The sequence below is a fragment of the Nomascus leucogenys genome, chromosome 6 (genome assembly GCF_006542625.1).
Source record: "Nomascus leucogenys isolate Asia chromosome 6, Asia_NLE_v1, whole genome shotgun sequence".
Taxonomy (NCBI): Eukaryota; Metazoa; Chordata; class Mammalia; order Primates; family Hylobatidae; genus Nomascus; species Nomascus leucogenys.
Window position 1 is genome coordinate 56,028,082 of NC_044386.1, and position 26,775 is coordinate 56,054,856.

The following is a 26,775-nucleotide window of genomic DNA, read 5'->3' on the forward strand; positions in this document are numbered from 1 at the left end:
TCCTGCGTAAATTTGAAAATTTTGCTCTCCTTAAGATTTGGATAAAATGGGCAGGGCACAGTGGCTCACGCCTGTAATCTCAGCACTTTGGGAGGCCTAGGCGAGTGAGTCACCTGAGGTCAGGAGTTCGAAACCAGCCTGGCCAATATGGCAAAACCCCATCTCTCCTAAAAATACAAAAATTAGCTGGGCATGGTGGCGTGCACCTGTCATACCAGCTACTCGGGAGCCTGAGGTAAGAGAATCACTTGAACCTGGGAGGTGGAGGTTGCAGTGAGCCGGGATTGCACCACTGCACTCCAGCCTGGGAGACAGAGCAAGACTCCATCTAAAAGAATTTTTAGATAAAATGAAGTAAGCAGGACAACACTAGAATAAGCAATGATTATAGTATTTGAGAATAAGTATAGGATATAATTAATTATAGCTAAGTATAATTCTTTGAAACCTCTTATAATGTGTATAACTCAATTTAGAGATAATTCTAGGAATCAGTTATGTTTAACTTCTTTAGCAGAATGTTATTTGAAAAAGAAAATCAAAAGCATGCCAATCTTTGACCCAGTTAACCATTATCTGTGAGAATGGCATCTAGTGGTAGATTAATACTTATGTGGAAATGAAACAACTTTTGGAATGCTAGCTTTGCAAATCTAAGCCAAAACCTATCATGAAATAGCAAAAGTCCAAACCTGTTGTATTCCTTCCGAACATCTAACTCCTATCTCTTCCTTACTTGTTTGTCTTCTGATTGTCAATCTTCCATAACTTAAAGGGTCCATAACTTAAAACTTTCAATTGGCCGGGTTCAGTGGCTCACCCCTGTAATCCCAGCACTTTGTGAGGCAGAGGCAGGCGGGTCGCATGAAGTCAGGAGTTTGAGACCAGTCTGGCCAACATGGTGAAGCCCCGTCTCTACTAAAAATACAAAAATGTTAGCTGGGATTGGTGGCACATGCCTGTAGTCCCAGCTACTAGGGAGGCTGAGGTGGGAGAATTGCTTGAACCCAGGAGGTGGAGGTTGCAGTGAGCTGAGATTGCGCCACTGCACTCCAGTCTGGGTAACAGAGCGAGACCCTGTCTCAGAACAAAAATCAAAAACCAAAAAACAAACAAACAAACAAACAAACAAACAAAAACTTTCAATGAAGAATAACACGTATTCTTAAGAAACATCCTTTTGTTCCACCTTTCCGTTACAAATCCTATACTCATCTGATTAGGAAGTTTATAGGGAATTCACACTGTTCCTATTTCTATTTCCCTGGTTCCTACTAATTTTTTTTTTTTTTTTTGAGATGGAGTTTTGTTCTTGTTGCCCAGGGTGGAGTGCACAGGCGCGATCTCGCTCACCACAACCTCTGCCTCCTGGGTTCAAGCCATTCTCCTGCCTCAGCCTCCCGAGTAGCTGGTATTACAGGCATATGCCACCATGCCCAGCTAATTTTGTATTTTTAGTAGAGATGGGGTTTCTCCACGTTGGTCAGGCTGGTCTTGAGCTCCCGACCTCAGGTGATCCAGCCACCTCAGCCTCCCAAAGTGTTGGGATTACAGGCGTGAGCCACTGCATCCAGCTCTGGTTCCTACTAATTTTTATAAATTTAGAATTCATGCTTTTCATTCTGTAGAAACAAACTTCCCACCAAGGTCTTCACTTTTTCCATAACTAAATATTCTCATTTCTAAAATTGTTTGTATTCCTATAGAGGTTTAAAAGGAGAAAAGAGAAGTAGGGAGTTTGGTCATGTATTCACCGAGGTCTTCTAACATGATCCCAATGGAGTACAGATTGGTGAATCTACAGAGAACAAAGATTGTGATGACTTCTGTTCTTACCTGAAAAAGAGAAAATATAAGTGAGAAGTTTTGTTCTTCTCACCAAGAGCCTCTCTATCATCTTACTTGTATGCAAAATACTTAAGAAAAACACAGATTAAGGGATGGGAAACAATCAGAGATAAGAATAGCAACTCTGTCCTTTATTGGCAGTCTAGGGAAACTGATCTTTTTTTACCCTATAAATTTGAAAATTATCACCTGATGCTTTTGGAGCCAGTAGAATCCCCAATTCTCTGGGAAGGAATGGATTGATTAGGAAAGGAATGTATTATCAGTTCTAAAGGGCTGGCTAGCAGGGCTGTGGCAATTTCCTTTTTTCTTTCTCTTTGCCCTCTACTTACTTGTGAAAATTTTAGCGCTCATTATCACCTTCAGCAGGGCTGAAACAAGGAAAAGAATTAAAATTCAAATTAGTAAGCCTTTTTATAGAAGCTTTGCTAAAATATGGAAGAATAAAATTACTCACTATAATTAAAATTTAACTTCCCAGTTGCCATCAATCTTGTCTGTGAAATCAAACAGTTGGTTTGGCATTTGTGAGATTCCATCTTCTTGAATCCCATAAATCCTTCATTACTAATAATTACTTACAGCTTAAGAAATTACAATACACCAGGTAGTTTTCTAGATTTTACTATAACTTCTATATTTATTTGTGCTAAAGCACAAATTTTAGGCTTTTTGTGGACTCTGCAAGACTCTTACAAACAAGCTACTTTAATAAGACAATAGCAATAGTGAAAAAGAGACTAAGAAAGCTAATTTTAACAACGTAGGTTTCAGAAATATCAGGGCAGAAGGAAACCCTGAGATCTGTCTTCACATCGAAACAATCCTGTGTGCCTTCTGTGCCATATTGGAGGGGATTATGTTGTTCTCTTCCATATTTTACTCTTAACACAGGCTGGTATAGATGCACCTTTGTATGCTTCTGTAGGTAGACTACTTATAGAAGAGTACTGTCATTCATTTCCTGCCCATTCTTCTACTCCAGAGAGATGTTTATTCTTATAATGAGACAGATGCTGATGGATGACAAGCTTATTCAGAGAAATTCAGTCCCCAGTATCTCAGCTGCTGGAGGACAGGGTTGATGCTGCATTGATTGCAGCTTCCTAGAGGTTCTGTGCCTTGCTATTGTTAGTGTTAGAAATGATTTTTATTGCACATTTTCTGAAAACTGTTAAGAGTCAACGGGCTTACAAACAACTCAGCTAGAAAACCCTGCAATACCCTATACAGAAAAAGCTGGGAAAAAGTAGTAGAATTGCTGGGCGCAGTGGCTCATGCCTATAATCCTAGCACTTTGGGAGGCCGAGGCGGGTGGATCACGAGGTCAGGAGATCGAGACCATCCTGGCTAATGTGGTGAAACCCTGTCTCTACTAAAATTACAAAAAATTAGCTGGGTGTGGTTGCAGGCGCCTGTAGTCCCAGCTACTCGGGAGGCTGAGGCAGGAGAATGGCCTGAACCCGGGAGGCGGAGCTTGCAGTGAGCCGAGATGGCGCCGCTGCACTCCAGCCTGGGAGACACAGCGAGACTCCGTCTCAAAAAAAAAAAAAAAAAAAAAAAAAAAAAAAAAAGTAGTAAAATTCAGGGCCCATTATCTGACAAAAATGAAGATTATTCTAGGAATAATAGAAAGAGAGGACTCTACCCAAAGATGAATATGTCAAAATGTCAGAGAGGCTGTGTCAAAAAAGAACCATTTTATTATAATGGGATGCAAATGTGAAGTGGGATGTGGAAGCTACTATATTCCTTTACCATTGGCTGACTTTTTATCCTTAATTTGGACTCTTCCACTTCTAGGTAGATCCGTTTTGATAAGGTAAGGGCTCAAAGTACAGTCAGTTTAAAGGCTGAAGTCAATCGGCAAGGACAGTGTGATAAGGATCGGTTTATTATGCTGAAATTCTTGGTTGGTTCTAAGGTACAGTGGGTAAGGGAGGAGATAAATACATCCATATATACATAGAATTCGTGGTTGGTGGGAATGCTCTGGCACCCACTACTATGTCTGAGATGACTTCTGAAAATAAACTGGGATTGAGCTCAATAAATATAAGAACAGAAAAAAATAGACAAGCTTTATTTTATTTTATAAAATTTAAAAGACATTATTTCAATATGTTTTCTTGAAGTATCCCCTACCAGCATATCTGAGCCTTGTCATATCCCTCCTAGTGTCAGCATATCAAGCAAGAGTGAAGTTTTATTTTAGGCAATGGGAATATTGACCTCACAAATGGTGCATAGTGGTGCTTGTTTATTCTGTTCATTTGCGTAGAGTAACTTTTTTTTTTTTTTTGAGATAGAGTTTCACTCTTGTCACCCAGGCTGGAGTGCAATGGCGTAATCTGGGCTCACTGCAACCTCTGCCTCCCAGGTTCATGTAATTCTCCTGCCTCAGCCTCCCCAGTAGCTGGGATTACAGGCGCACGCCACTATGCCCAGCTAATTTTTTGTATTTTTAGTAGAGACGGGGTTTCACCATGTTAGCCAGACTGGTCTCGAACTCCTGACCTCAGGTGATCCACCCACATTGGCTTCCCAAAGTACTGGGATTACAGGCATGAGCCACGGCGTGAGTAAAATTTAACTAGTAGAATTAAAGATAAGCACTGCTACAGCTGGCTCTGCATCTTTCGTCATCCTTGGAATGTACATTAAGTCCTTGGGTAACCCACATTGAACCTCAGTGAATCTTCAGGAGACTGCAGGATGACAGAGGTGGAGATGGGGTAAAACCATTCTAGCCCACGGCTACCCCAGGAAAGGTCTGCTTTTGCTTTAATTAAGCTCCAAATATTCTGAGCCAAACTGAATGCTCTGGAATTCTTTAAAGGAAAAAAATGCTTGGGTAACCTAGAGTACCCGATATACTGTCACCCTGGAATTCTCTTTAATAGCTAACACAAGACCAAAGATAACCTCGTTTTTTTTTTTTTGTTTGTTTTGAGACGGAGTCTCGCTCTGTCACCCAGGCTGGAGTGCAGTGGCGCGATCTCGGCTCACTGCAAGCTCCGCCTCCCGGGTTCACGCCATTCTCCTGCCTCAGCCTCTCCGAGTAGCTGGGACTACAGGCGCCCGCCACCACGCCCGGCTAATTTTTTTGTATTTTTAGTAGAGGCGGGGTTTCACCGTGGTCTCGATCTCCTGACCTCGTGATCCGCCCGCCTCGGCCTCTTAACCAAAGGCCAATCCTCTGGGTCTACTCTGAAGGTTTAAGAGATCCCTGAGCCAACCTCAAGCTTGCGGACAGACTAGCACTCCCCAGCCTCCCCCTAAAATTAGGACTGAATGGCAGGCCAAGGATACTGAAGGGGTTCTCTAACATCCTTATGATGGTGGCTTCTGGAATACACTGTACTAGAAAGTTAGGCTTCCTTAAGAATAGCTGGTCATACTCAGGCAACGTTCCCAGGGATAAATTAGATTAGATGAAAATTACACCATAATTAGGGTACTTATTTCTAGAAATTCAATAGGAAATTCTCCTGGGGTTCTCATGCTTTTACCATGGTCTTCCCCAAAGGGTCAAAGTGCTTATTAAGGCTAGGCACCATGGCTCACACCTGTAATCCTAATACTTGGGGAAGCAGAAGCTGAAGGATTGCTTGAGGCCAGGAGTTACAGACCAGCCTAGGTAACATATCAAGTCTCTACAAAAAAAGCAAAGAAAAGAAAACAAAAGAAAAAAGCCAGATGTGGTGACACATGCCTGCAGTCCTAGCTACTTGGGAGGCTGAGGTGGAAGGATCACCTGAGCCCAGGAATTTGAGGCTGCAGTGAGCCATGATTACAATGCTGCACTCCAGCCTGGGCAACAAAGTAAGACCCTACCTCCAAAAAAAAAAAAGTGCTTGTTAAAACTAAAACTAGTAAGGAAATTCCTACATACATGTTCCAGATTCAATACTCTGGAAAAGACAGGTAAATAACCATATCACATGCCTGGAAGTCTAAAGTCTTCTCAGTGGAACGGTGTCTGAGGCTCTGGCTTTCACTCAAAGCTTAACAAGTAGTTCTTATCACAAAATACACAAAGCACCCATCACACTTCCTGCAATGATAGCAAAGTCACCAGCCATCAAGGGTTGATTTCAGAGAGTATCAGTCTGCAATGTATGCACAGGGTAGAGGCATCTCTGTCTGCTAACAAGAAAGATTATCAGGGTCAGGATGTGGGCAACCACAGATTGAAGAACACTGGCTGCTCTGCTCATGAAACAACCCCAGAGATAGAAGGAGGAAGTTATTTTAGTGTGGAAACCTGAATTTGGAAAATCAGGTAGTGGATCACCGGCCTCAGGTGAACTGAGCAGTAGGGATGAATTTCTGCCATTGTGGAAATTTCTTACAAGAAACTTATCAGAAAACTTTCTATATTCATCCAGAACAGAGTTTGGGGGGCTCTGAAACATGTTTATGAAAATATCTGAGGTTAACTAATAAAAAAAATCAGCGGCCGGGTGCGGTGGCTCACACCTGTAATGCCAGCACTTTGGGAGGCCGAGGCGGGCGGATCTTGAGGTCAGGAGATCGAGACCATCCTGGCTAACACGGTGAAACCCTGTCTCTACTAAAAATACAAAAAAAATTTAGCCGGGCGTGGTGGTGGGCACCTGTAGTCGCAGCTACTCGGAGGCTGAGGCAGGAGAATGGTGTGAACCCGGGAGGCGGAGCTTGCAGTGAGCTGAGATCGTGCCACTGCACTCCAGCCTGGGCTTCGGAGTGAGATTCTGTCTCAAAAAATAAATAAATAAATTTTAAAAAGCTATTTGCCACATCCACAAGAAAGTTAACTCAATTTCCCACTTGCAGACTACCACCCTGAGCTGATTTATGGACTCACTTAGCTATCTCATCATGTAGACTTTTTATACAACCACAAAAGCTAAATCAGTTTTTTTCTTTCCTTTTGTTTTTCTGAGACAGTGTCTCACTGTGTCACCCAGGCTGAAGTACAGTGGCGGGATCACAGCTCACTGCAGCCTTAACCTCCTAGGCTCAAGTGATCCTCCCGCGTTAGCCTCCAGAGTAGCTGTAACTACAGGCGCACACCGCAATGCCCAGCTAATTTTTTGTGTATTTTGTAAAGGCAGGGTTTCAGGTTTTCACCATGTTGCCCAGGTTGGTTTCCAACTCCTGGCCTTAAGTGATCCTCCCACCTCAGACTCCCAAAGTACTAGAATTACAGGCATAAGTCACTGCTCCTGGCCAAATATGTTTCTTTCTAAACTAATATTTTTCTTCCTCTATTGTAATGAAAGCCAAGCCTCTTTGTTTGCTCAATAACCAGTCTACAGCAAGCATTCTACAGAGTGAAGGAAAGACATGGTATTAACTACTCCTCTACACTGAGTTATGTGAAAGGATCAGAGAAACCTGGTTTTTTCTTCTATTTTTTTAATTCAAAATTGGCTTTTATTCACAAGCAGTTGCATAGACCTTCCCATCACCATCACTGGTGTTTTCCAATGCCAGACAAGGAATTGGAAAGGAAACAATGGTCAAGTATCTAATACACATGAATAAGGGAATTTGAATTGACCATTTCTCCCTAGGATTCTTTTTTTTTTTTTTTTTTTTTTTTTTTTTTTTTTTTTGAGACAGTCTTGCTCTGTCACCCAGGCTGGAGTGCAGTGGTGCAACCTCGGCTCACTGCAATGTCCACCTCCTGGGTTTAAGCAATTCTTATGCCTCAGCCTCCTGAGTAGCTGGGACTACAGGTTCATGCCACCATGCCCAGTTCATTTTTTTGTATTTTTAGTAGAGACAGGGTTTCACCCTGTTGGCCAGGCTGGTCTCGAACTCCTGACCTCCGATGATCTGCCTGCCTCAGCCTCTTCAAAGTGCTGGGATTACATGCATAAGCCACCAAGCCCTGCCTTTCTCTGACTTTTAAGGCTCCATCTTTTCATTCTTTGATTCTTTCATTCTTTGAACCCAGACAGAGAAAGACTCCGCGTGGCTTATTCATCATCTAATTCTTGCTAATGTTCCTTCTACTGATAAAGAAAGTTGGGGGTTAACAGCATCAAAAGCCAATGTGTTTTTACACGTAGGCCTTCAGTCAGTACCACATAGACAATAATGATAACTTACACGTCTAAGTTACTTTGTAATTTACAAAGCACTTTCACAGCTATCTTATTTGCTCTTCTTTATACTCTGTATGGTAGACAGGGATTATTAGCCTAGCTTTAAAGACAAGACTGAGGCTCAATGAGATTAAGTAACCCGCCCAACGTCACACAATCAAAAAGTGATAAAGACAAGAACTCAGGTCTTCTAACATCCAGTCCAGTGCATTTTCCCACTATACCATACTAATGAAATGTATCTCTAATGAAATGGGCTCTCAGCCACTAAATCTGCCTTTAGAAATATCCAGTGCCTGAGCCTATACTGTAGACGACAGGTGTCACACGGCCGAAGAAAATAATTGGTGAAGCCTATGGAAAGAACCAGTGACAAAGTTCTATAGTTTTCTCAATGGGTTATTTCTTTTAAAAAATAAAAAAGAGGTGCCATTATGCAAAGCATAAAAATTTTTAATGACTAGCACCCCTTCTTTTTCCTGTGACCCTATTCTTTTCCTCAATTAATACTGAGGCTAACTTGCAGTTCTGAGTTACATCAGTCTGGATGGATCTGCTAATGCCTTGCTGAGCAAGCTGTAGTGCATGGATGGTAGACAGATAGCATAAACATAATTTAGGAGCTTGTTAGAAATGCAGATCCTTTGTAGGTAACAATAAGGGAGAAAAAAGAATGCAGATTCTTAGGCCTGATTCTCACCCTAGATCTATTGAATAAGAATTTTAATTTTAACAAGATTCCCCAAGTGATGTAAGGGCACATTTGTTTGAGAAACACAATGTTAATACATATTTACAGACACATGTCAATGTCATACCGAAAAGGATGCCACAGTAGCAGTTCATTAACAAACAAATAAAATACAAGGTCTATTTCAGAGTAAACGTATAGTATAGAATGATAGAAATAATTAGTAGGTCAAAAGATATGTGAAAATTGAAACATTTGACTTAGGTTCTGGCTAACTCAGGTAGGTCAAATGACCATGAGATGTTGAAGTCATGCTGGTTACTGTATTAAAACATACAAACGGTCATTCCAAATAATTTTCTTAGTATAAGCAGCAAATATAGGAAAATTTCCCATTTTCACATCCCTCTTGCATTCACAGAATTTTACTCTCTGGAAAGAGCCTACAGTCACCTAGCCACATATTTCTCTGCCCCGGCTGTATATTAAAATCATTTGAGGAGGTTTTAAAATCTGTGGTGGCCCCATCTCCAGAGGTCCTATTTGATTATCTAGGATAGGGGTCTCGGTTCCCATGATTTAAATATGTAACCAGGGTTAAAAACCACTGCCTACTCAACTCCTTCACTGTACAGATGAGGAAATTGGGGATTTAATTAAAATAGTACCAATATAGCATGTTTAAATAAAAATATTCATCAATAGGGAATGATTTATATAACCTAAAACTTTTTGACCAAGTGAGAGGCTTAACTGTTTCAGCAAGTGTTTACCATTTACCTTGGATTTTTTTTTTTTTTTTTTTTTTTGAGACAGAGTCTCACCTCACTCTGTCACCCAGGCTGGAGTGCAGTGGCTCCATCTCAGCTCACTACAACCTCTGCCTCCTGGGTTTAAGTGATTCTTCTGCCTCAGCCTCCCGAGTAGCTGGGATTACAGGAGCGTGCCACCTTGACCAGTTAATTTTTCTATTTTTAGTAGAGACGGGGTTTCACCGTGTCTGTCAGGCTGGTCTCAAACTCCTGACCTCGTGATCTGCCCATCTCAGCCTCCCAAAGTGCTGGGATTACAGGAGTGAGCCACCGTGCCCAGCCCTTTTTTTCTTTCTTTTCTTTTTTTTTAAGGAACTAAAATAAAGGTCTTCTTTGTCCTTTAACTCTGAACAAAAGTTAACCTTTCTAACCTTTCTTTGGAAGAATTATTAACCAAATATTTACCTAAAAGAGCTGACATTGGGAAGTTTCAAAAGACTATAACTTGAACTAACATAATTGACTTCCATTTTTTAACTTTCTCTTAACGGAAATGACTTTAGTGTGCATTCAAATAGAAGAGCTCTTATAAGTAGCTTACAAAATTAAAAAACCAAACAAGAATAAAAATATGAGGCAAACAGGAAGTGTGGTGATTCTTTTTTTTTTTAATGACTGCACCTTTTTTGACACACCTCCCACCAAGGGTAGCGTCTATTCCTTCCCCTTGGCACTGAGCAGGCTTGTGATTGCTTTAATCAATAGAGCAGGGCTCTGCAAACCATTTCTGTAAAGAGCCAGACAGCAAACATTTTAGACTGCAAACTATATGATCTCTATTGCAACTAATTCACTCTGCCATTGTAGTGTGAAAGTACATAAATGATTAAACATGACTATGTTCCTATAAAACTTTATTTTTTTATTTTATTGTTATTTCTTGTTTTTGCGACGGAGTCTTACTCTGTTGCCCAGGCTAAAGTGCAGTGGTGCGATCTCGGCTCACTGCAACCTCTGCCTCCCAGGTTCAAGTGATTCTCCTGCCTCAGCCTCCTGAGTAGCTGGGATTACAGGCACATGCCACCATGCCCAGCTAATTTTTGTATTTTTAGTAGAGGCAGGGTTTCACCATGTTGGCCAGGCTGGTCTCGAACTCCTAACCTTGTAATCTGTCCACCTCGGCCTCCCAAAGTGCTGGGATTACAGGCGCGAGCCATCACACCCAGCCAAAACTTTATTTTAAAAAAAGGCATCGCAGATGGATTTGGCATTGGGCCATAGTTTGCTGATCCCTGCAACAGAGTGTGGAAGAAGAGATGCTTTGTGGCTTCCGAGACTAGGCTATAAAAGGCCATGCAGCTTTTGCCTGGATCTCTGGGAACCTTCTCTCTTGGGAAGCTCCCTCTTGGAGCTTGGCCAACACTCTGCAGGAAGCTCAAGCCATAGAGGGAGGCCATATGTAAGTTCTGTGGTCAGAAGCCACAGCTAAGCCTAGCCTTCGTGTCATCCCAGCCCAGCCACTGGATCTGTGAGTGAAGAAACCTCGAGATGGTTCCATTTCCAGCCTTTCAAGCCACCCCTCAGCATTTGAGTCGTCTCAGCTGAGGCCCTGGACATCATGGAGCAGAGACAAAACATCCACACCATGGCCTATCTGAATTCCATAAGGATAATAAAATTGTTGTTTTCATGTTGCTAGGTATAGAAGTGTGGTTTGTTTTGCAGCAATAGATAACTAGAACAGGGACTGACTAAAAATCTAAGAGCACACAAAGAAGGCTAAAAATCTCAGAAAAGAAAGTTGGAGTCAAATAATTCAATTGAAAATATTTATGCCTTTTTTCAAAAACAAGTTATGCTTTTTATTTTTTATTTTTATTTTTTGGTGGTCTTTATAAACTAAATGGTTTATAGTTATAGGCTTTATAAACTATAAATGGTTTAAATCTTGTCTCTGAAGGTGAAAAACAGCAGTTTGTTCCTTTTTTCCTGTTTGTCTATTTTGTATTTTTTGAATCAAATCTATTAAGAATTTGTACTCAATTGGGGAGAATTGCTTCAGTGATTTTTGTATTTCTGTTTGGATGAAATATAACATTGGCTAAAATTTTAAAATGAAAACTGTAAGCTTTCTATCTGGGTCTGGATATACTTTTATGCATCTGTGAATGTGTAATATTTTCTTACCTCCAGATGATATTGACACAATATTTTTTTCTTGGTCACTTTGCCAGCGGGGATCTCTGGCCAGCAACGTACCACTCCCCAGCCTGGACCTCCGCTGGCCACGCTACCTGCTGCTGGAGGCTCCCCACCCACTTGGTCCGCCCCAGCCGAGTCTGGCTTGCATACCGACTCAGACCGAGGAGGCTGGACCAGGCGCACCCCAGCAGACAGCCCACCTGTATTATAGTTCGTACCCCAACTCTTGTCCTGCATCCAAGAAGAATGAGGATACGCTGACAGTTAAAGGGTGAGGGTGGGCAGAGAAGCCAATTTATGCTTTTTAAATGTCATCTATTTAAAGGAACTTGTAATATCTTGTTCAGATGAATAAACAAACACTCCAGTGTAGTAGTCAATCAAAAAGAATTAAGTGAAGATGAAATGAGGGCACTGAAACAAAATTAAAACAAAAAATATTGATAAGACTTCTGAACAGGAACAAAAACTAAAGAAACACACGACAGCAAGACTCAGAAGCTCAAGAGATTGAGGAACAAGGTGAAAACATTTTACTTTTAACCCTTGAAGAGAAGAAAAACAAATAATATCAAAAATCTTTATTTAAATGTTTATTCTTTTGAGAAAACAAAACCTACCTCTGGATGCACATGAGTCTGATTAAATCTGGGAAGATCTCTTTACTCCTGATATCTTTCAAACACTGCTAAGGTACCAGATAAATTCTGGTGACAAGGTCCTGAGAAAACCCTTTGAGGCAACAGCATCTTTCCAGCTGTTCTGTTGGAAAACAGCAGGAACAGCTGCTAGAGATCTGTGAGAGCTGCCTTTGGGAAGAAAGCCCCAGGAAGTGAGGGATCATACTTCTTTTCTGTGATCACTGATGCTGTGGTGGACATAGCAGAGAAAGAACACCAGCCCGGGGCGGAGAGGTTTATTGATGAGTCTCTTACCTGACAGAGAAATATGTGAGCTTCTTCCTTGTGAAGCTGATGCAGACATTTTGGTTGTGTGATCTCACACTACAAAAATCGAGAAGTGGGGCTAAATGTGGAGTGCTATTGTGGCCAGGTGTGTGTTATGGCCAATAGATTTTCTTCAAAAATGGAGGTTGCTGCTTCAAGATTTTAACTGAAATATCCCCAAACTGTCTACACATTCTACTCTTCCTGTGTCTTAAATTTGTGGTTGGCAGGCCCGGCATGGTGGCTTACGCCTGTAATCCCACACTTTGGGGGACCGAGGCGGGAGGATCATTTAAGGTCAGAAGTCCGAGACCAACCTGGTGAACATGGTGAAACCCCACTGGGCGTGAAAATACAAAAATTAGCTGGGTGTGGTGGCAATTGCCTGTAATCCCAGCTACTGGGGAGGCTGAGACAGGAGAACCACTTGAACTCGGGAGGCGGAGGTTGCCGTAAGCCAAGATTGTGCCACTGCACTCTAGCCTGGGCAACAGATCAAGACTGTCTCAAAAAATAAAAAATTAAAATTAAAAAATTAAAAATTAAATATGTGGTTGGCAAAATCAGTGCCTATTATGGGGATATCTGTTGTATTATGAAGGATTGAGGAAGTTTGTTCTTTTATTCATCCTTTACCACAACTGCTTTTAGAACTTGACTATGTAATTTCTGTCCTTTCTCAGACAACAAAGAAAGGAATAATGAACTGAAGGCAATTTTTCATTCTCAATGGACAGATAGACATGATGCTTTTGAAATTTTACTGGATCTCCTGCCAGCATTTGTTTTATGTTTAGAGATATAAATATATAAATGGTGACACAAGTCTCAGATGACATAACTGTATAGCTGGCTGAGCATTTGTATTCTGCAGTGAATTAATGTATTTTAATTTCTTTTTTTTTTAAATTAATAGAGACAGAGTCTCACTATGATTGGCCAGGCTGCTCTCAAACCCCTGGGCTCAAGTGATCCTCCCACATTGGCCTCCCAAAGTGCTAGGATTACAGGTGAGCGTCATCACTCCTGGCCTTGATTTCATTTTTATAATTGTTCTTAAAAATGTCTTATCTTACAAGAGGCTTTGGGAAAAAAATCTCTAGGGGGAAAATTTCTGATGTTTTCTTTGCAGCCAGCAGCTTCATGGTGGTATCGTATCACTAAGGAAGTATTGGAAAATATTAAAACTTATCGTGGATTTGAGGAAGGCATGAATTTGATAACCAATCTTGATATTCAAATAAAAGTCTCTGGGAAATTCTGCAGAGCTCAGCAAGGTAACCTAGAATCTCAACTAACCTCTGAGAGTTACTACAAGGAATCTCTGTGTGTTCAAACAGTGCAGCCCATTACTCTGGAACTTGAAGATTTATTCTCAGAACAGGGTCTCATAGCTCGCAAATGCTGATCTCTGGCACCTTCTGTCATGGGACAGCTCAAATTCGACACATCGGAGAAACACTAAGCTGACTTTAACTGAAGTGACTGAGCCAATCTGAACATGCTCTCAGCCAATTTCATTGTTGGGGAATCAAGTGGAAACACAGAGAGAAAGAGGCAGAGCTTCCATTGGCATTTTTGAAGCCCTCTATCTGCCTGACATCAGTAAAACTCCCTAATGTGTACACATTGTTGAAAGTCCTGTGTATTCTTCCTATAATGAAGATTGAGAATGAGCACTATGAAAATAAATGAAAGCATCTCAAATTATAGCTGAGGAAAACTTTGACAGACCACAGGTTAAATAACTTGGTTTTACTTAACATAAATTTTGATACAAAACATGATCTGGATTTAACCGTAGGTGCACATATCAAACTCTATACAGCAAGTAAGAACTTCCTACAAGTGATTCAGAAATCAGTAAGAATACCTCAAAGGATGCTTATTTTATTTTTGTTTGTTTGTTTTGAGACAGAGTCTCTCTTGCCCAGCCTGGAGTGCAGTGGCGTAATCTCAGCTTACTGCAGCCTCCGCCTCCCGGGTTCAAGTGATTCTCCTGCCTCAGCGTCCCCAGAAGCTGGGATTACAGGCCCGCACCACCACGCCCAGCTAGTTTTTTGTAGTTTTAGTAGAGATGCAGTTTCACTACGTTGGACACGCTGGTCCCAAACTCTTGACCTCAAGTGATCCGCCCGCCTCAGCCTCCCAAAGTGCTAGGATTGTAGATGTGAGCCACCATCCCCAGCCCTAAAAGGATGTTTTAAATAAGTTTTCTTCTATGGGAAAAAATGGAAGATGTACAAGTGCCGAATTCCATTTCTGCATACTCTCTGGTGCTGGCACTCTGGAATTGTTATTTATTTATTTTATTTTTTTATTTTTTGACAGGGTCTTGCTCTGTCACCCAGGCTGGAGTGCAATGACACAGTCAGGGCTCACTGCAGCCTCAATCTCCTAGGCTCAAGTGATCCTCCCACCTCAGCCTCCTGAGTAGCTGGGACTACAGGCATGCGCCACCATTCCTGGCTAATTTTTGTATATTTTGTAGACATGGGTTTTTGCCCTGTTGCCCAGGCTGGTAGAATTGTTTTAAAATCATTTCAGACACAGCATTTAGTATCACTGTGGAACCAGTACTTTGAAGTTAAGTTAGTCATCAGTACTTTGAAGGAATAAATTTTGGGTAGGTGTAGGAGGAAAAGAATACATTTCATAAAATGTCACAGTAAATCTTACAACTCACCTTTCACTATAGGACTTTTAAGTATACTGTTAAAAACCTTTAACGCGGCCAAGCACAGTGGCTCACGCCTGTAATCCCAGCACTTTGGGAGGCCGAGGCAGGCCGATCACAAGGTCAAGAGATTGAGACCATCCTGGCCAACATGGTGAAACCCCATCTCTGCTAAAAATACAAAAATTAGCTGGGTGTGGTGGCACATGCCTGTAGTCCCAGCTACCAGGGAGGCTGAGGCAGGAGAATCGCTTGAACCCAGGAGGCAGAGGTTGCAGTGAGCCGAGATCACACCACTGCACTCCAGCCTGGCAACAGAGTGAGACTCTGTCTCAAAAACAAAACAAAACAAAAACAAAAACAAAACAAAAACAACAAAAACCCTTTAATGCACAGTTATGGGAATTACCAGAGAGTGAGAGAAGCAGTGAGCTCACCCAACAAGGGTGGCATTGTAGGTCTGATCTTTATCAAGTGATCCTAAAAGAACAAGTTTGAATGGAAGAGGCTGGCATCATTGTTCTCCTTCTGCTTGTTGCTATTTGCATTCCTTTGTTGAGCTGATGTCTTCCGGTGTTATAAGCTTTTCATCAGGTGTATGTGGAACGCTTTAGTTTCATGGTCAAGACAGAATCAGAAGCCCTAGATACAGACAGCTGATGGGTCTGTTCTCTTCTTTTTTCATAACTATGTCCACTTCCTTATCTAGATTAAAATCAAAACCTGAAAAACTGACTACAATAAATGTTTTGTGGTTTATCTATAAATATGATAGAAAATATGGCTATTTTTGGTCAGAAATACCAATTTTGTACAGCTTATTTCAACCTAAATAAAATGTGAACTTAAAAACATTTTGTTGTAAAAAACATTTCTTTATTGACCTCTACGACCAGAGTCGCTGTTGAGAAGTCAGATACCATTCCGATTCTTTATCCTTTCCAGGGATTTTATTTTCCTATTAGGTTCTTTCTGTCTCCAATGTTCTGAAATTTAATAATAATGTGCTTTGGTGTGTATCTTTATTTTGCCTGTTATGGTGGGTTCTCAATGGGTCCCTTGAAATTGGGAATTCATGCCCTTCATTTCTTTGTAATATTGTTGAATTATTTATTTTTTCTTTGCTTTCTCTGAAAGAGTTTAGTTATTGTCTAAAGACTTAGAATCAATAGAAAGAAATATCTGGGTTAAGATAAGGGGTTGTGGAGACCAAGGCTTTATCATGTAGGTGAAGCCTCCAGGTAGCAGGCTTCAGAGAGAATAGATTGTAAATGTTTCTTATCAGACTTAAAGAGTCCATTCTATCAGTAATTCCAAAAGGGAGGAGGGTAGAATGAGGCATGTCCAACACCCACTTCCCATTATGGCCGGAATAGTTTTTCAGGTCAACTTTGGAATGCCCTTGGCCAAGAAGAGGAGTCCATTCAGATGGTTGAGGGGGCTTAGAATTTTATTTTTGGTTTACAGTAGGTTGCCAGGCACACTCATTTAAACTGCTCTGGTACAGAAGTGATTTCTTGGCCAGGTGTGGTGGCTCATGCCTGTAATCCCTGCACTTTGGGAGGCCAAGGCAGGCGGATCACAAGGTCAGGAGTTCGAGACCAGCCTGGCCAACATGGTGAAACCCTGTTTCTACTAAAAATACAAAAATTAGCCAGGCGTGGTGGCACGTGCCTGTAATCTCAGCTACTTGGGAGGCTGAGGCAGAAGAATTGCTTGAACCCAGGAGACAGAGGCTGCAGTGAGCCGAGATTGCACCACTGCACTCCAGCCTGGGCAACAGAGCGAGACTCCGTCTCAAAAAAAAAGAAGTGATTTCTCTTTTTGTTGCTATCCCTACTTTTATACCTAAATTTTGGCCAACTAATGTATACTGAAAATATAAATAGAGCATACAGGTTTCAATGATGAGTTACTTTGTTGATAAAGAAACTTGTGGGTGAAGTGTTAGCAAAACCTTCTCTCTCCTACATGAAAATTTGACTTTTGGTTAACTTTCTACATCTTTTCCACTGGCAACCTGATAAGGACTGTGATACTGTGATATAATAAGAAATACATATTTGGTCTTCAGCCCCAGTTTCTGATACAGAGATTCTAAAATTCTTGTAACTTCCCGAGTGATAGGAGTGACAGGAGCATCTTTTGTTAAAATCGTTGGTTTTTATCCCTGGTTCCAGGCACAGAGCTTCTAAAAACTCTTTGAATTTTCTGAGCAATCGAGGTGACAGGAGCATCTTTTGTTATTTTCAACAAGCTCTTTTCGAGTGTACATGAATTATGCTAATTAGATGACTGGTGGCTGGAAGCCCATAGATAGCTTCAGGATGGGCACTGGTTGCCAGAGGAACCAAACATGTGATTATAGAGGATTGGAACTTTCAGCCCTACTCACCCCTGAGGGAGGGAGAGAAAACCTGGATTGAGTAAATCACCAATGGCTCGTGATTTAAGCAATCATGCCTATGTAATAGAACCTCCATAAAAACCCTAAACAAAGGGCTTCAGAGAGCTTCTGAGTTGGCAAACACATTGAGCGGCTGATGAAGGCATCCCCACAGGGTTGACAAGGATTTCATGCTGAGTTCTGGGCAGAAATTTTGTTATAATTAAGCCTTAATCAGGCTGCACTTTGGCTCACTTCCTTGTTGCTGAAAGTCAATAGCACTAGATACTGTCCATTTGCACCCCCATTATTCCTATAGACAGGATCACTGCCGTTAGAATCATATGGCTTTTGTTTGAAGGTTGCTTAAGATGTTTTCAGATCCCAAACTCCAGTGAAAGAGCTGACACCAACCAGTATGAAGACCCCCACAGAGAAATGGAATCAGCATAAGAATACAGCTTCTTCATCTTTCCGTCCCATGACTTTACCCTGCACTCTTCAACCAATCAATGATCTTCACACTTCAGCCCACTCCAAAACCCTTAAAATCTGTAGCCCCAGGCCGGGCGCGGTGGCTCACGCCTGTAAACTTTGGGAGGTCCAGGCGAGTGGATCACCTGAAGTCAGGAGTTCAAGACCAGCCTGGCCAATATGGTGAAACCCCTGTCTCTACTAAAAATACAAAAATTAGCTGGGCATGGTGGCGGGAGTCTGTAATCCCAGCTACTCTGGAGGCTGAGGCGGGAGAATCGCTCGAACCTGGGAGGCAGAGGTTGCAATGAGCCGAGATGGCGCCATTGCACTCCACCCTGGGCGACACAAGCAAAACTCCATCGCAAAAAAAAAAAAAAAAAGCCCACAAAATCTCTAGCCCCAGATTGCTTGGGGAGATGGAGTTGAGGTTTCCTCCCATCTCCTAGTTCGGAGACCCTACAATTAAAACTCTTTCTCTGCTGCACCCTGGTGTCTCTGCCTACTGACTTGTTGTGCACATGGGACAATGGATCTGCTACAGTTACACCGAGAGGGTGGGCACTGGAGCTCCACACATCTCCCGTTTCACACCTTGTCCTCTGCCTGTTCATCTGTATCCTTTATAATTTCCTTTATAAATAAACTGCTTAATGATTTCCTGAGTTCTACAAGCCATTCTAGCAAATTATTGAACCTGAGGAGAGGGTTGTGGAAACCCCTAGTTTATAGCCATTAAGGCAGAAGTATGGGAGGCTCAGACTTGTGATTGGCATCTGGAGTCTTGTGGGCAGTCTTGTGGGACTGGGCTCTTTCACCTGTGCCATCTGATACTAACACCAGGTAAGTAGTGTCAGAATTGAATTGAATTGAATTATTGGACACCCAGTTGGTTTCTGGAGAGAAGGAGAATTTGATGGTTGACATGGGAAAAAAAAAACACATATTTGGTGTCAGACATGTTCTATGGGTAAAAAATAGATCATAGTAATACTAGTCGCCCCTTGAACAAGTTGGGGGTTAGAGGTGCTGACCTCCCCATACAGCTGAAAATCTAAGTATAATTTTTTAATTCCGAGGAACTTAACTACTTGATGAGAAGCCTTACCAATAACATAAACAGTTGATTAACATATTTTATATGTTATATGTATTATATACTATATTTATACAATAAGGAAAGCCAGAAAAAAGAAAAACATTATTAAAATCATAAGGAAGAGAAAATATATTTTTATTAAGTGGAAGTAGATCATTATAAAGGTCTTCACCTCATCATCTTCGTGTTCAGTAGACCAAGGAAGAAGAGGGAGAGACGGGGTTAGTCTTGCTGTCTCAGGAGTGGCAGAGGCAGAAAAAAGTCCATATATAAGTGGACCCATGCAGTTCAAACCTGTGTTGTTCAAGGGTCAGTTGTAGTAGGAGAAGGAGAAGGAGAAAGGAAGCTATGTCACTTCTGTTGCTTGACAACCTACTTATAGTAAAATGACCCTGATTGGTAAACTGTATCTGAACTAGTTAAAGTATAAATTTCTGTTAAGAGGTTTTAGTTTGAGATTCCCTGAGTACAGTGTCTCTTGTAACAAATATGTCCCTTGGAAGGATTCTAAATCTGTCTGTAAAGTTCTTATAAGACATAGTTGCTGGCTGGGCATGGTGGCTCACCCCTGTAATCCCAGCACTTTGGCAAACTGAGATGGGAGGATCACTTGAGGCCAGGTGTTTGAGACCAGCCTGGGCAGCATGGTGAAGCCCTATCTCTACAAAAAATACAAAAATTAGCTGGGTGTGGTGGCGTGTGCCTGTAGTCCCAGCTACTCGGGAGGCTGGGGTGGGAGGATCACTTGAGCCCGGGAGGTTGAGGCTGCAGTGAGCCATGATCACGCCGCTACACTCCAGCCTGGGTGACAAAGCTAGACCCTGTCTTAAAAAGAGAGAGAGAGAGAGAGAGAGAGGAGAGAGAGAGAGAGAGAGAGAGAGAGACATAGCAGCTAATGTGAGGCATTAGACTTTTGTTTTGTTTTGTTTTGTTTTTGAGACAGTCTCGCTGTCGCCCAGGCTGGAGTGCAATGATCTAGGCTCACTGCAAGCTCTGCCTTCCGGGTTTACTTATGCCATTCTCTTGCCTCAGCCTCCCGAGTAGCTGGGACTACAGGCACCTGCCACCACGCCCGGCTAATGTTTTGTATTTTTAGTCGAGACGGGGTTTCACCATGTTAGCCAGGATGGTCTCAATCTCCTGACCTCGTGATCCACCTGCCTTGGCCTCACAAAGTGCTAGGATTACAGGTGTGAGCCATCGTGCCTGGCCCAGGCATTAAATTTTTAAATGGGTAGTCCCACACCCATTCAATGTAGATCTTGTCTTCTTGCATCTGAGATGTCACTTGGAAGCCAAAGAAAGTATCTTCTGATTTAGAAATGCCAGATTTAGCGAATAAAGGTCCAGCCGGATGGGGTGACGCATGCCTGTAGTCTATCAGTCTAGGACAATGACAAGACAAGTCTCAATCATTTTAGGAGATTTATTTGCCAAAGTTAAGGACGGGCCCGGGAGACAGGTCTATGCCTTTTTCTGAAGATGATTTTGATGGCTCTAAATTTAAAGGAGAAAGGGCGGAATATTGAGAAGCACACAGTTTTCACATAAACAAAAGGCGCAGAGGAAAAATGTGGGGAATCTGCATTTTACATAAGATAACACAGACAAAATGGGGTAGGGGAATAATCAGATATGCATTTGTGTCTGGCAGGCTGGGTGACTGCACCTGTAAAGATAAGCTATCAATTTGCATTGTCAGGGTGACGTTTTAACAGCTCACCAGAAATTTCCTTGTGGACAAAATGTAGGGGAGGCGTGTAGCTTTTCATCTTGTAGCCATCTTATTTAGGAACCAAAAGGGGGAGGCAGGTTTGTGTGACCCAGTTCCCAGTTTGACTTTTCCCTTTGGCTAAATGAGTTTGGGGTCCCAAAATTTAATTTCCCTTCACAAGTTCCAGCTAGTCTGGAGGCTGGGATGGGAGGATCACTTGCGCCCAGGAGTTTGAAGTTGCAGTGAGCTACGTTCAAACCCGTGAATAGCCACTGCACCCCAGCCTGGCCAACATAGTCACTGTCTCTCAATAAATAAATAAATAACACCAGTCCCATGCAATATCTGGAACATACTTACACTGAAAAAAATATTTGGCTAAGTGCTGTGGCTCAAACTTGTAATCCCAACACTTTGAGGGGCCAAGGTGGGAAGATTGTTTGAGTCCAGGAATTCAAGACCAGCCAACATAGCCAGATCCCATCTCCAAAAAATTTTTTAAAAATTAACTGGGTTTGGTGGTGCACACTTGTATTACAAGTTACTCGGAAGGCTGAAGTGGGAGAATTGCTTGAATCCAGCAGTTCGAGGCAGCAGTGAGCCATGATCCTGCCACTGCATTCCAGCCTGAGCAATTGAGCAAGACCCTGTCTCTCTTTCTCTCTCTCCCATCCCATATAACACACACACAAACACACACACACACTATAAATATGTATATGGCATTCATATACCTGTAGCCCCAGCTACTTGAGAGGGAGTGTGTAGTATATGTGTGTGTATGTGTGTGTGTGTGTGTGTGTATGTGTATATGTACTCCCTATAGTTCTATATATATATAGGGAGCATATGTATAGGAAGTATATATACTATAGGAAGTGTATATATATACTATATACTGCCTCCCAAGTAGCTGGGATTACGTGTATATAAATATTATATGCATATATATAGTGTGTATATATGTGTTATATGGGGTGGGGGAGAGAGAGAGAGAAAGACATACAGAGAGAAAGAGAGTATAATATATACATACACTATATAGTGTATATATGTATATATAGTCTATATATTTTATTTAAAATTCAAATTGAACTGGACATCTGTATTGTACTTGACAACTCTGCTGGATGGCTATGTGGACAGCTACACGGAAAGCTGCTAGGACTACTGTCTTGGCTGAGCCACAGCTGACACTGCCTTCTGGCAAGCTGTGGTTCCTATTCTATATCCTTCTAAGAGAACCTGATGCCAAGTGAAGCCTATGGTAGTGAAGAAGTTAAGAATACGCCAGCCCCAAATATGCCATTTTGGCATATTGATTATTCTGAGCTAAAGGCAACTGAGAACCCACCGACTCCAGGAAAGCTCTTTACCTCCACCTCAACTATCCAAAATAAAGTCTAAATTTCCCCTTTTGTAAAGGAAATTTACATTTATAAAGGAAATTTTCATTAGTAAAAATGTCTATACAAGGAAGAGAGCTACTCTCTGTACCTGAGAGACTTATCTGCATAAGGCAAACTTTATTTACCACAAATTTCCTCCTCTCCCTTTCCCATGATTTGCCTCCCTCTCAACAGAAGCCTCTAAACCCCTATTTCTTTCTGTAGCTCAGGATGATATGTAAGTCTCAATCATCTGGCTGCTTCCTTGAGTTTCATATTTTTGTGAAACTCCCATGAATATGTATGTAATTAAAACTGTTTTGTTAATCTGCCTCTCAATTTAATTCTCAGGCAGTCACAGAACCTGGAAGGGTAGAAAGAAGCATTTTTTTTCCCCCTCACAATTGTCTTGTGAATATAATTGTTTAGTTGAAATTAAGAAGACCATGAGGCCAGGTGCAGTGGCTCACGCCTGTAATCCCAACACTTTGGGGGGCTGAGGTGGGTGGATTACATGAGGTCAGAAGTTCAAAACCAGCCTGGCCAACATGGTAAAATCCCATTTCTACTAAAAAAATACAAATTAGCTGAGCATGGTGGTGCATGCCTGTAGTCCCAGCTACTGGGGAGGCTGAGGCAGGAGAATTGCTCAAACCCAGGAGGTGGAGGTTGCAGTGAGCCGAGATCACACCACTGCACTCCAGCCTGGGCAACAGAGTGAGACTCCATCTCAAAAGCAAAAAGCATTAATTATAGGAGCAGTGTGAAGAAGAAGAGGTGAGAACGACCCCCTAGGCTGACCAAAGCCCGTGTGCCACCATATCCCCATGCACTGCTGCATCCCTGCAGCCAGCAACTGTGTGCAGCCACCATTGCCACCATGCCCAAGAGAAAGGCTGAAGGGGATGCTAAAGAAGATAAGGCCAAGATAAAGGACAAACTACAGGGAAGATCCACAAGATTGTCTGGTAAGCCTGCTCTGCCAAAGCCACAGCTGAAGCCTAAAAAGGCCCCTACAAAGAAGAGAGAGAAAGTATCCAAAGGGGAAAAAGGAAGAGCCAACTCTGACAAAGAGGTGAATAACCCTGCAGAAAATGGAGATGCCAGAACAGAGAAGGCACAGAAAGCTGAAGGTGCTGGAGATGCCAAGTGAAGTGTATGCATTTTTGATAAATCTGTACTTCTGGTGACTGTACAGTTTGAAATACTGTTACATCCCAATGGATTATTCTTGCCTGCTGCACAGAAAAGCCCATACACTGAAACAGCATTGTTGCAGTAGAGAAAGAGTTCAATTATTGCAAGGCAGCCGAGTGGGCGGACAGAAGACATTTCTCAAATCCATCTCCTGAAAGCTTGGAAGCTAGAGTTTTTAAGGATAATTTGGCAGGCAGGGGGCTAGGGAATGAGTGCTGCTGATTTGTTGAAGATGTAATCACAGGCGTGTCCAAAACAGTCTTTATTTGTTGAGTCAATCTCTGGGTGGGGAGTCACAGGACTGGTTCAATTAGTTCCTTGGTATGAGTCATGGGTCCAGGTGGACTCAGTTAGTTGCCAGAATGCAAAAGTCTGAAAAACATCTCAAAGACCAATTCCAGGTTCCACAATAGTAAATTATCTATAGGAGCAACTGAGGAAGTTACAAATCTTGTGATCTCTAGCTTCATCACCTCTGAGCAGTAAAGAATTATAGAAAAACCAAACCAGGGAACAACAGCTAGTTATTGTTTAACTATGCCCACATTTTAGCAGAATTCAGGTCCTTCCCATAATCTTAACCTTGTGGGCTTTCGTTAGCCTTACAAAGGCAGTTTAACTCCCCAGATGGGGTCAGTTTGGAGAGGGACTATTATCATCCTTGCTTCAAAGTTAAACTACAGGCTGGCTGGGTGGAGTAGTTCATGTCTGTAATCCCAGAACTTTGGGAGATCGAGGTGGGTAGATCACTTAAGCCCAGGAGTTCAAGACCAGCCTAGACAACATAGTGAGATCCCATCTCTACAAAAAATTTAAAAATTAGCTGGGTGTGTTGGCACATGCCTGAGTCTCAGCTACTTGGAAGACTGAGGTGGGAGGATCACTTGAGCCCAGGAACTTGAGGCTGCAGTGAGCTGTAATGGCGCCACTGCACTCCAGACTGGGTGACAGAATGAGACTCTGTCTAAACAACAACAACAACAAAACAAAACAAAACTATAAACTAAGTTCCTCCCATAGTTAGTTTGGCCTATGCCCAGGAATGTGAGGTTAGAAGCAAGATGAAGTCAGGTGAGATTTCTCTCACTGTTACAATTTTTGCAAAGGAAGTTTCAATGCTATTTTTTTATTGTTTTATAAAAATACAGAATCCTATTTTACGTTTTTAAAAGTTATGTTGTTAGTACACAAAACGCTTTTTTTTTGCGGGTGGGAGGGGCATATGTCACTAATAGAATGTCTCTGAATCTGGATTGATTAACATTGGGAAAACACCTTTCCCTTCTAGTTTTGAGAGACTTCCTCTCAGCTCCTAGGAGAAGGGATTTATTGATGTTGACACACATAGCCACCGTAGCACAAACACCCTGTAGGTGTGGAAAAACTAAAATTAACTTTTATGTCCTTTTCTCTCTTTCTGCCTTCAGCATTGACTTAACTCCTTTAAACCCAGACACCTGTTCGGACCTGACCTCCAATAGTTGGTTACCAGTGTGTCAGGCAATCTGGACTTTCCAATGATGCCACTGAGATGGTACCCCTTGAAAAAGTGGCAGTTCCATTTGTACATTGTGAATCTTCAAATAAGTTCTGCCATTTTAACTTCATTTCCTGAAAGTCAGGGTCCGCTTGTAAAAATGTGTTAAATAACATGCTAAATGTGGAATGTCAACCGTCACTTGAAACTTTCCCTATTCAGAACATCAGATAAAGATTTCAATAGTTTTTTTATATATATATACTTTAAGTTCTAGGGTTCATGTGCACAACATGCAGGTTTGTTACAAAGGTATACATGTGCCATGTTGGTTTGCTGCACCCATCAACTCATCATTTACATTAGGTATTTCTCCTAATGCTATCCCTCCCCCAGCCCCCCAGCCCCCAACAGGCCCTGGTGTGTGATGTTCTCCATCCTGTGTCCATGTGTTCCCATTGTTCAATTCCCACCTATGAGTGAGAACATGCAGTGTTTATTTTTCTGTCCTTGTGATAGTTTGCTGAGAATGATGGTTTCCAGCTTCATCCATGTCCCTGCAAAGGACATGAACTCATCCTTTTTTATGGCTGCATAGTATTCCATGGTGTATATGTGCCACATTTCCTTAATCCAGTCTATCATTGATGGACATTTGGGTTGGTTCCAAGTCTTTGCTATGGTGAATAATGCTGTAATAAACATATGTGTGCATGTGTCTTTATAGCAGCATGATTTATAATCCTTTGGGTATATACCTAGTAATGGGATGGCTGGGTCAAATGGTATTTCTAGTTCTAGATCCTTGAGGAATCACCACACTGTCTTCCACAATGGTTGAACTAATTTACACTCCCACCAACAGTGTAAAAGTGTTCCTATTTCTCCACAACCCTCTCCAGCATCTGTTGTTTCCTGACTTTTTAGTGATCGCCATTCTAACTGGCGTGAGATGGTATCTCATTTTATTTTTGATTTGAATTTCTCTGATGACCAGTGATGATGAGTATTTTTTCATGTGTGTGTTGGATGCATAAATGTCTTCTTTTGAGAAGTGTCTGTTCATATCCTTCGCCCACTTTTTGATGGGGTTGTTTGTATTTTTCTTGTAAATTTGTTTGAGTTCTTTGTAGATTCTGGATATTAGCCCTTTGTCAGATGGGTAGATTGCAAAAATGTTCTCCCATTCTGTAGGCTGCCTGTTCACTCTGATGGTAGTTTCTTTTGCTGTGCAGAAGCTCTTTAGTTTAATTAGATCCCATTTGTCTATTTTGGCTTTTGTTGCCATTGCTTTTGGTGTTTTAGTCAGATTTCATTGGTTTTTATAGTGGCTTTCTGATTTTGATGGTCCACTGAAGGAGGAAGTTTGAACGTTGTATACTGTTAACAATTGTCTGCCCATGTCCTGCCTGGAATATCATAATTGTTTATGAAGAGTATCTTTAATAAAGCTGGATGCAGTTTGACTTAGGAAAAAATATTAATTACAAGAGCAAACACTGGAAACAACTAAAGAAAAATGGCTAAGCTAATTACAATAATATTTAAATCTTATTTAATTAAATAAATTACATTAAAAAGATAATCACTAATTTTAAAAGGCACTAATGTAATGTTTATATAATATTAAGTGAAAAAGGGCAGAAACAGTATATACATTTTACATATGTATATATCAACTATATTAAAAATACACAAAGAAAAAAAGTCTGGAAAGAAATAACATAATTCATCAATTCTAAAGATGCATTTTCCACCATCACACACATTCTCTAAAATTGGGTCACATCGTACACCAATGCATTAAATGTAGTGTCATTTTTTT

The 26,775-nt window shown here is 41.5% G+C and overlaps 1 long non-coding RNA gene and 1 pseudogene across 1 annotated transcript in view; one reads left to right on the top strand and one right to left on the bottom strand.

Annotated features, from left to right (window-relative positions):
- Positions 1-1,549: 1,549 nt before the first annotated feature.
- LOC115835468 overlaps positions 1,550-26,775 on the bottom strand; it is a 61,579-nt gene continuing 36,353 nt past the window's right edge. The window contains exons 3-4 of the long non-coding RNA XR_004030453.1: positions 2,181-2,219; positions 1,550-1,836 (exon numbers count right to left, since the gene is read on the bottom strand). This is a non-coding gene — a long non-coding RNA (uncharacterized LOC115835468). The remainder of the gene's footprint in view (positions 1,837-2,180; positions 2,220-26,775) is intronic.
- On the top strand, positions 23,041-24,182 carry LOC115835467 (annotated as a pseudogene).